The sequence below is a fragment of the Hippopotamus amphibius genome, chromosome 2 (assembly GCF_030028045.1).
Source record: "Hippopotamus amphibius kiboko isolate mHipAmp2 chromosome 2, mHipAmp2.hap2, whole genome shotgun sequence".
In the NCBI taxonomy this organism is placed as follows: domain Eukaryota; kingdom Metazoa; phylum Chordata; class Mammalia; order Artiodactyla; family Hippopotamidae; genus Hippopotamus; species Hippopotamus amphibius.
In genome coordinates this window covers 13,225,768-13,236,519 of record NC_080187.1, presented here as the reverse complement: position 1 = coordinate 13,236,519, position 10,752 = coordinate 13,225,768, and the positions used below count along the sequence as shown (strand labels likewise).

The following is a 10,752-nucleotide window of genomic DNA, read 5'->3' as shown; positions in this document are numbered from 1 at the left end:
GTCTGGGGAGGCATGTGGATTAGATTTTTTTCCATGTGGGATTAGGTTAATGTGAGTGTATGTATGTTTAAAGCAGATGGTCAGGCAAAGTTTATTGTCATATTTAGCAAAGGGGCTTTGGAAAAAATGTATGTATTTCAGAATTAGGCTCAGATCAGTGTTTTGAGGTTGTGTTGAAGTAAGGAGATATTTATTAGACTGCTGGCCTTGCCACCTGGTTGTTGCTTTTACCAAGTTACTTTGCCTCTCTAAGCCTCAGTTTCTTCATCTGCTAAATCAGGATAGAAACTCTTTGTGGCACTAAAACCAGAGAGAAACCTTCCTTTTGAACTTGATGTGGAGAATATTGTGTATTTTGTTGAACACCATCCATGATGATGTCACAGGAAATATAACACACTTTTTTGCTTCCCTCAGAGTAAACCACCGTGCCACACAAAACATCTGTGTCAAATTCCTTAGCTTTGAGTTGATTTAAAAATTTTTAATCTATTTATTAAGAGTAGGTACTAGAGAGACAGATAGCCCTGGGTTTGAGTCCTGCCTCCTGCACTTATTCTTGTTTTTAAAATATATATTCAGTCATTTATTTGGCTATGCCAGATCTTAGTTGCTGCCTGTGGGAGGTTCCTTGAGGTGTGTATGCTCTTTAGTTGTGGCATGCAGACTCTTTAGTTGCGGCATGCAGGATCTAGTTCCCTGATCAGGGATTGAACCCAGACCCCCTGCATTGAGAGTGTAGAGTCTTAACCCCTAGACCACCAGCGAAGTCCCTCCTGCACTTACTCTTCATGTGGCCTTTATCTTTCTCTTGTTTCTATTCATTCACCCAACAAATATTAATTACTTAATTTACAGCTTTACTGAGATGATTGACGTATAACGTAAGTTTAAGGTGTACAACACAATGATTTGATAGGTGTATTTATTGTACAGTGATCACCACGGTAATGTTAGTTAACACATCTGTAACCTCATACACTTACGACTTATTTGTTTTGGTGAGAACATTTTTGTTTTTTTTGCACAGTCTTGTAAATTATTTTATTTTCTTTAGAAAAATTTTTTATTGGAGTATATTTGATTTACAATGTTGTGTTAGTTTCAGGTGTACAGCAAATTGAATCAGTTACACATGTACATATATCTACTCTTTTTTAGACTCTTTTCCCATATAGGCCATTACAGTGTATTGAGTAGATTCCCTGTGCTATTGGTGAGAACTATTAAATCTCTCTCAGCAACTGTCTTGCCTTAAACATTTTTTAAAAAATTGAGGTATAGTTGCTGTACAATCTCATAGAAGTTTCAGGTTTACAACATAGAGATTCACAATTTTTAAAAGTTAATCTCCACTTATAGTTATTATAAAATATTGGGTATATTACCTATGCTGAACAATATATGCTTGTAGGTTATTTATTTAATACAGAGCGGTTTGTACCCCTTAATCCTTTACCCTATTTTTCCCCTCCCCCCACTGCTAAGCAGGTTTGTTCTCTAAATCTGTGAGTCTGTTTCTTTTGTGTTATTTTCAGTATTTTGTTTTATTTTTTATATTCTACATATAAGTAATGTCATACAGTATTTGTCTTTCTCTGTCTATTTTCATTTTAGGTGAAAATTGTTTTACTTAGTTCTTTTTTTATTCAATGAAAGACTCAAATTCTATAGTGCTTTACAATTTTCAGAAGTTTCACATACATAATTTCGTGTAATACCATAGTAGCCCCTTTAAAAATCTTTTACCCCTATTTTGCCCCTCCTCTCTTCCCCCTCCCCACTGGTAACCACTAGTTTGTTCTCTATATCAGTGAGTCTGGTTGCTTTTTTGTTTTATTCACTAGATTGTTGTATTTTTTAGATTCCCCATATAAGTGAATACAGTATTTGTCTCTCTCTGTCTGACTTATATCACTTAGCATAATGCCCTCCAAGTCCATCCATGTTGCTGCACATGGCAAAAAAAATTTTTTAATGATTGAGTAGTAGTCCAGTGTATATATATATATATATATCACCTCTTTTTTTACCATTCATCTCTTGGTGGACACTTAGGTTGCTTCCATAATTGGCAATTGTAAATAACACTGCTATGAACAGAGGGATGCATGTGTCTTTTCAAAGTAGTGTTTTTGTATTTTCAGATATATATCCAGAAGTGAAATTTCTTGGTAGTTCTATTTTTAGTTTTTGAGAAATCGCCATGCTCTTATCCACAGTGGCTGCACCAATTTGCATCTCCACCAACAGTGTAGAAGGATTCCCTTTTCTCCACATCCTTGCCCATATTTGTTATTTGTGGTCTTTTTTCATGACACCCATTCTGAGAGGTGTGAGATGAAACCTCAGTGCAGTTTTGATTTGCATCTCTGGTGATCATGATGTTGATCATCTGTTCCTGTGCCTGCTGGTCATGTGTGCCTTCTCTGTAAAAATGTCTATTCAGGTATTCTGCCTATCTTTTGATGAGCTTGTTTGTTTTTTTGACACTGAGTTGTATGAGCTGTTTATATATTTTGGATATTAAATCCTTATTGGCCATATCATTTGCAAATACTTTCTCCCATTCGCTAGGTTGTCTTTACATTTTGTCCACAGTTTCCTTTGCTGTGCAGTATGTTTTAAGGTTAATTAGGTTCAATTTCTTTATTTTTGCTTTGTTTCTTTTGCCTTAGGAGACAGATTAAAAATATGTCTATAATTTATGACTGAGTGTTCTTTAAAAATTAATTTTTGACTGAGCAAGTTCTATAATATAGATGTACAAGAATAGTCATTTTAAAATGCTGCAGAGGTAAAAGGCCTGTACTCAGAAAAATATAAGATACTAATGAAAAAAATCAAAAAGGACGCAAACAGATGGATAAATATACCATGTTCTTGGATTGGAAGAATCAACATAGTGAAAATGACTATACTACCCAAAGCAATTTACAGATTCAATGCACTCCCTATCAAATTACTAATGGCATTTTTCACATAACTAGAACAAGAGATTTTACAATTTGTATGGAATTGCAAAAGACCCTGAATAGCCAAAGCATTCTTGAGAAGGAAAGATGGAGCTGGTGGAATCAGACTTCCTGATTTCAGGCTATACTACAAGGCTACAGTGAACAAGACAGTATGGTACTGGCACAAAAACAGAAATATAGATCAATGGAACAGGATAGAAAGCCCAGAGATAAACTATGGTCAACTAATCTATGACAAAGGAGGCAAGGATATACAATGGAGAAAAGGCAGCCTCTTCAATAAGTGGTGCAGGGAAAACTGGACAGCTACATGTAAAAGAATGAGATTACAACACTCCTTAACACCATACACAAAAATAAACTCAAAATGGTTTAAAGACCTAAATGTAAGGCCGGACACTATAAAATTCCTAGAGGAAAATATAGGAAGAACACTCTTCGACATAAATAACAGCAAGATCTTTTTTGATCCACCCTCTAGAGTAATGGAAATAAAAACAAAAATAAATAAGTGGGACCTAATGAAACTTCAAAGCTTCTGCACAGCAAAGGAAACTATAAGCAAGATGAAAAGACAACCCTCAGAATGGGAGAAAATATTTGCAAATGAATCAACAGACAAAGGACTAATCTCCAAAATATACAAGCAGCTCATCCAGCTCAATATCAAAAAAACAAACAACCCAATCCAAAAATGGGCAGATGACCTAAATGGGCATTTCTCCAAAGAAGACATATGGATGGCCAAGAGGCACATGAAAAGCTGCTCAACATCACTAATTATTAGAGAAATGCAAATCAAAACTACAATGAGGTATCACCTCACACCGGTCAGAATGGCCATCATCAGAAAATCTACAAACAGTAAATGCTGGAGAGGGTATGGAGAAAAGGGAATGCTCTTGCACTGTTGGTGGGAGTGTAAACTGATACAGCCACTATGGAGAACAGTATGGAAGTTCCTTGAAAAACTAAAAATAGAGTTACCATATGACCCAGTAATCCCACTGCTGGGCATATACCCAGAGAACACCATCATTCAAAAAGACACATGCACTCCAATGTTCATTGCAGCACTATTTACAATAACCAGGACATGGAAGCAAGCTAAATGTCCATCAACAGATGAGTGGATAAAGAAGATGTGGTACATATATACAATGAAATATTACTCAGCTCTAAAAAGCCATGAAACTGGGACAGTTGTAGAGACATGGATGGACCTAGAGACTGTCGTACAGAGTGAAGTGAGTTAGAAAGAGAAAAACAAATATCGTATATTAACACATATATGCAGAATATAGAAAAATGGTAGAAATCAACTGGATTGCAAGGCAAAAATAGAGACAGAGATGTAGAGAACAAACATGGACACCAAGTGGGGAAAGTGGGGAGGGTTGGGGGGGAATGAATTGGGAGATTGGGATACCAAATTGTACACTCTAAATATATGCAGTTTATTGTGTGTTAACTGTATCTCAATAAAAATTCCTAAAAAAATAAATAAATAAAAATAAATAAAATAAACAATGCAACACTAGGATCTCCATCATCCAATTACGAGTTGGTGTTCCTTCCCAATAATCACATTAACCCATGATTTTATTCCCTCACAAGATTTCTGATATTCCTTTTTCAGTTGGACTATTCCCTCTCTCTTTTTTTCCCATTATTGCTCACATTTTTAATAGGCTTCAACAGAGGCATTCAGTTGCATGCATCACTTTTCTCAAGGTAACTTTAATTCTTTTTCTGGCCAATGCGTCTCAATGGGTATTACATCAATTGGACATTTTAGTTTGACTTCTCCAAAGATCTTTTAATTCTGGCAACCATTTAAAGTGATTAATTAATTGAATTGAAATATATTTGAAATATAATATTATGTGAGTTTCAGATGTGCAATTTAGTGCTTTGACATTTGCATACATTATGAAATGATCACCACGATAAGTCTAGTAACCATCTGTCCCCAATGTTATTACAACATTATTGACCATATTTCTTATGCTGTATACTATATCCTCATGGCTTATTTATCTATAACTGGAAGTTTGTATCTCTTAATCCTCATCAAATATTCAACCTCCCACCAAAGCTATCCTCTTTCCTACCACCTGTTTTTTCTCTGTATCTATGAATCTGTGTTCATTTTGTTTGTTTGTTTACTTGGTCTTTTAGATTTCACATCAAAGTGAGATCATAAAATATTTGTCTTTCTCTGTATAATGTATTTCACTTAGCATAATACACTCTAGGTCCAAGCTAGATTGATGCAGATGACAAGATTTCATTTTTTATGGCTGAGTAATGTTCCATTGTGTATATATGCAACATCTTCTTTACCTATTCATATTGATAGACACTTAGTTTTCATACCTTCTCTGTGGTAAATAATGCTTCAGTGAATGTTACGGTGCATAGTTTTTTGAATTAATGTTTTTGTTTTCTTCAGGTAGGTACTCAGAAGTGAAATTGCTGGATCATATCACAGTTCTATTTTCATACATTGAAGAACCTCCATACTGTTTTCTGTAGTGGCTGGACCCATTGACAATCCCACCAACAGTGAATGAGTGTTCCCTTTTCTCCACAGCCTAGCCAACACTTGTTGTTTCTTGTTGTTTTGATAATAGCCATTGTGACAGGTGTGAGGTGATATCTCATATGGTTTTGATTTGCATTTCTCTGATGATTAGTGCTTTTGATATTCCTCTGTTTTTTTGATGTTGAGTTATATAAGTCCTTGATATATTTTTTATTTTACCCCCTTATTGATATATCACTTGCAAATTTCTTTCCCCATTTGTGCTGAGCTGTCTTTTGTTTTGTTGATAATTTCATTGCAAAAACTTTTTACTTTGATGTAGCCCCATTTATCTTTTCTTTTTCTTCTTTTTTTCCCCTTGCCTGAGGAGTAGATCCAAAAAAAATATTGCTAAGACCAATGTCAAAGAGTGTATTATATATGTTTTCTTCTAGGAGTTTTATGGCTTCAGGTCTTACATTTAAGTTTTAATTCATATTGAATTTGTTTTTGTATGGTGTGAAAAAGGAGCCCAGTTTGATTTTGACATGAATATGTCCAGTTTTCCAAACACCATTTAAGGAAGAGGTTGTCTTTTCCATATTGTATGTCCTTGCCTCTGTTATCATAGGTTAATAACCATTTAAAGGTGGGTTTATTTCTGACTTTCTATTCTGTTCTATTAAACAGTTTTTTTTAAATTTGCCTTTTTATTGTTGTCAATGCAACACAATTTAGGGAGAAGAAAATAAGAACTTCCTAAACAAATAAAACTATTAAGGAAGCTGATTTTAAAAAATAGGATCAGTAGCACAGGTTTGGGGGATTAAATGTTTATTAAATCAAGCTTTTAAATCATATCCACCTACAGTCTGTAAACAATACAGTACATGTGTAAGTAAAAGTCTTTTAGATTAGAGCTAGTGGAAAAACTGAAGATTCCTTTGTACACTGACACCTCTCTCCTCCCTGGGCTGATGCCATGGGGCCATGTTATAGCTAAGAGTTAAATGAAAAAACCAGAAGGAGTTTAGCTCAATTCCACCTGCTAGGATGGATTTCAAGACAGATATTTGTTCCACATTATAGTAGGTTGGATTATAGCAAGGCAACAGTGTAGTTTTTATATTCACAGATTTGGCTGAAACAGTATAAATTAAGCTTCTCTTCTAGATGTCTCCCTCCCCTATTACCATAATTAGTAAGAAAGGTGAATTAAAATAAGTGATGGACCACAGGTGGTTATAGAAATAGATAACTCGTAGCGGAATAAATAGCTACAGTTAGCAAAGCACAAACTTATGTAAAATTTACCTTTTTCCATATGTGCAGAATATTATAAGTATGTTCAAAAGGTACAGTCAGAAGACTTCAGAATGGTAAGAGGGCAGTTATAAGGGAAAAAACACTTAAGTACAAAACCCAGAATAGGAAGCTAAATGCAGATGAGAATATACAAAAGACAACATCCAAATTCCTCACATCTGATGACCTTACTTGATAGACACCACAATGAGCTTACAGCCCTTTATGGATCTTTAAGAGTAACACTTTGTTACCTATGTACAAACTTTTTAAAAGATTAATTATGAGACAAGCAAAAATTGATTGACTTAGTGGCGCTAAAATCAATGAAACTTGTAGCATTTTGTGTGCTTTCAGATACTTCTGTGTATAGGAGTTTTTAAGATTCCCACAAAAGCTATTCTATAATCATTTTGAGTATAAAAGAGAAAAAGTCCCAAGCTGGAAAATAAAAATGGTCAAAATCTCAAAGTGCCTGAAAATCCATGAACGTGTAAGCGACACTCATACATTTCCTTAAACACTTATCAAGTACTATATAAGGTAACTGCAATGCTATCCTGAAACCAATCACATTTACGAAGATACGGTAATTCCCATTCTAACTATAGAATTAAAAGCACTTAGTCCACACAATGTACGTTTCAGCGAGGTTGACTTCCACTGGGCTGACCCTGACAGTGTCACCTTAAAGCTTTATCAAAGACCTGAACTGTAAAGGTTCAGGATGAACACCCCCACAGGAAGTCATTCATCCCCCTTTCTTGCAGAGAGTGAAGGGTATACTCGAGCTGTCCTGTATTCTCGAGCTGTCCTAAGGTCATCTCAGCCTGGACACTTTAGCAAGTCTCCTTGCCAAAAAAAATGAAAAAAACTCCACAATCTGTCTGGGACTTGCTGGGTTAAATAAACAGTTTCCACTAACACACATGCCACACCTTTAAGAGACATAGCTTTCCCCAAACTCACTGGACCTTGCCAGGGAATACCGGAACCACCACTGGATCCCAGGACACCCACCCATTTCCTATGGAACATAGTTTGAGAAATGCCAATCTAAAATCAATTTTCTACAGTAGTGGTTCTCAAATGGTAGTGAGCACTGAAGCCCATGGAATGCATGTCAAAACAGAAATAGAATACCCAACTTCAGAGGTCTGGGGTGGAACCCAGGAACCTGTGTTTCTAAGAGACTCCAAGTGAAGCTGATGGAGTGAGGTCCACATTGAGTGATATCCTTCTAGACAAGGACCCACGCAAGCCTCAGCTGCAGGAAGCCTGCCTATGGCCTCAAGAAAGGCTGCATATGGCATTTGCTACAACCAATTATTGGGAATTTAAACCTGCACAGTGATGTCTGAGAGCCTCTGGCTGTGCCCCTACTCACCAGGCGACCAGGCACAGTGACTGCACCTTGAAAGTGGAATAAGAGCAGCCCTCTTTCAGGGGATCTGTGAGGCTTAATGGAAATATTTGCATATAAGTATGACCTGACAAAAAGCATCATACAAGGGTCATTAATGAGAAGAATGTGTCAGTCACAGCAGGAAAATCCCAGATGAGTTTTCCATCTTCTGTCACTGCTGAACCTTTACGAAAGCACATACTAGTAGCTAACGAAGAGAAAAGAGGCTAAAAATGCAGAAAATTGCCCTGAGAGGAAAATATGAGTGGATTACCTAATTAAAATATGTAATTATTAAAAATCAACTCACAATCGAAGTAGTTAAGTATGTTGGCTCTGAGATAGTGTTTAAAAGTTACAGTATGTTGATCTTTGAACTCACTCACTCGTCCACTTTACCATGTTAATGTTGGTTAAATTTTAATCCCAAGAGAATGAGAAAAAAAAAATTCCTTCACCGAAATACATAGGAATTAGATCCAAAACTTTTAGCTGCGATAGTTCCAATTTTATAAGCTACCACAGTGGGAAAATTTCAGAAGTGATTTTTATAAAGGGCCTTTAATTTTGGTTCATAGAAACATCCACAGAATGAGAAAGGGAACACACACTCACACATTCACATATGTGCGTCTAGACGTTGCCCAGTAACATCTTAGCCTGTGAACTTCATCTAGCAATTCAAAAATGAACCTGTAAAAATTCATACACATCCATGATGGGATTACAGTGAAGCAAACATCTTATTGCCAAGTCCTGGTTTCCATCTGAATCCAAATGACTGATTGGAAAGGCAGATCTTTCCCTGACACGATTCACTTTATATATGCTCTGGATGGCTCTGGAGACAAGACAACATCTCTTGAACGGGCCTGCCTTCGTAGCAGATCTGGTATGCCGCAGTGAACAACGGAAACTTTTTGAGCAGCCCCTTCTGTTTGAGGATGCGGTACACCTCGGGTGAAGTATGAGGTCCTTGCAGCTTCTGCCCATTTAGCATCTCCTTCTCCAATTCTTCGATGGTCTTTCCGGTCCTGGTGAAGGCCTTGGCCACCCTGCTATTCCGGCCCCCCGTAGCAGGTGGTGATCAGGTCAGCCACGCCGCAGCTCTCCAGGAAGGTGGCCGTGGACACCTGGCCCTTGCAGAAGATTCTGGCGAAGGCGATCATCTCCATGAGCCCCAGGCAGATGACGGTGGCTTTGGTGTTGTCACCACAGTGGAGGCCGTTGCAGAACCTGGCTCTCACTGCCACGATGTTCTTCAGAGCACCGCACAGTTCAACTGTGTCTGCGTCATCTACCACGGTAATTCGAAAATTTGGAGTCTGTAGAAGCTTTTTGAAGAGAAGGCCGTTCTCCATTATCTTGCTGCCCATGGTGGTCTTGCAGAACTTCCAGGCAGCTGCCTCGCTGGCGATGTTGGCTCGCATCAGCACACTCATGTCAATCCCCATCTTCTCTCGAATGATGTCGGAAATGAGCTTCAGCCCCTGGGGACCCTCATTTATACCCTTGATGAGGGTGATACCTAGTGCGTCCTTGGGCACCCTCCCCGTGATCTCGTCGCATATCCGGTGGATGAACTGATAGGGGATGACAAACACCAGCAGGTCTGCATCCTGCACGGCCTCGTTGAGGTTCGCGACAGCAACGACATTTGCTGGCAGCTTGTGTCCACGAAGATATTTTAGATTTTCATGGTCGTTATTTATGATGTCTGTCAGTTTTCGCTCATTAACTGTTTCTTCAAAGACCCACATCTTAACAGTGGAGGCAAACTTCTGAAGTTTCTTGACATTATCATCAATTATTTTTTCAACAGCTGAACCCCAGTTCCCCGAGCCCACGATGCACACTTTCAGCGGCACCACTGCCATGGCAAGGCCGGAACGCTGCACACCAGCCTGCACCTCCCCGGCCAGCCCTATTAAACAGTTTTTGTGCCAATACCATGCTGTTTATATTACTATAGTTTTGCAGTATAATATAAAATGATGGCATGTGATATATCAAGCCTTGTTCTTCTTTATTAAGATTGCTCTGACTCTTTGGAATCTTCTGTATTTCCATGCAAATTTAAAAATTATCTCTTCTAGTTCTGTGAGAAATAACTCTTGTATTTTGCCAGAAATTGAATCTAATATATAGATTGCCTTGGGTAGCATATTCATTTTAAAAGCATTAATTCTTCAAATACATGAGTATGATATATCTTTCCATTTGTTGGTGTCTTTTCTTATTTATTTCATCAGTGTCTTACAGTTTTCAGAATTCAAATCTTTTAACTCTTTGGTTAGATCTATACCTAGGTTTTTTTTTTTTTTTGATACAATTGTGAATTGGATTGCTTTCTTGCTTTCTCTTTCTGATAGTTCATTATAACTATATAGAAGCACAACAGATTTTTGTATATTAATTTTGTATTTTGCAAATTTGCTGAATTCATTTATTAGTACTAGTAGTTATTTGGTAGTTTCATTAATATTTTCTACATATACTGTCCTGTCATCTGCAAACAGTGACAGTTTTACTTCTTC

General features: G+C 37.2%; 1 pseudogene; it reads right to left on the bottom strand.

The window, feature by feature from the left end:
- Positions 1-9,035: 9,035 nt before the first annotated feature.
- Positions 9,036-10,131, bottom strand: LOC130846421 (glycerol-3-phosphate dehydrogenase 1-like protein; annotated as a pseudogene).
- Between the last annotated feature and the right edge of the window lie 621 nt (positions 10,132-10,752).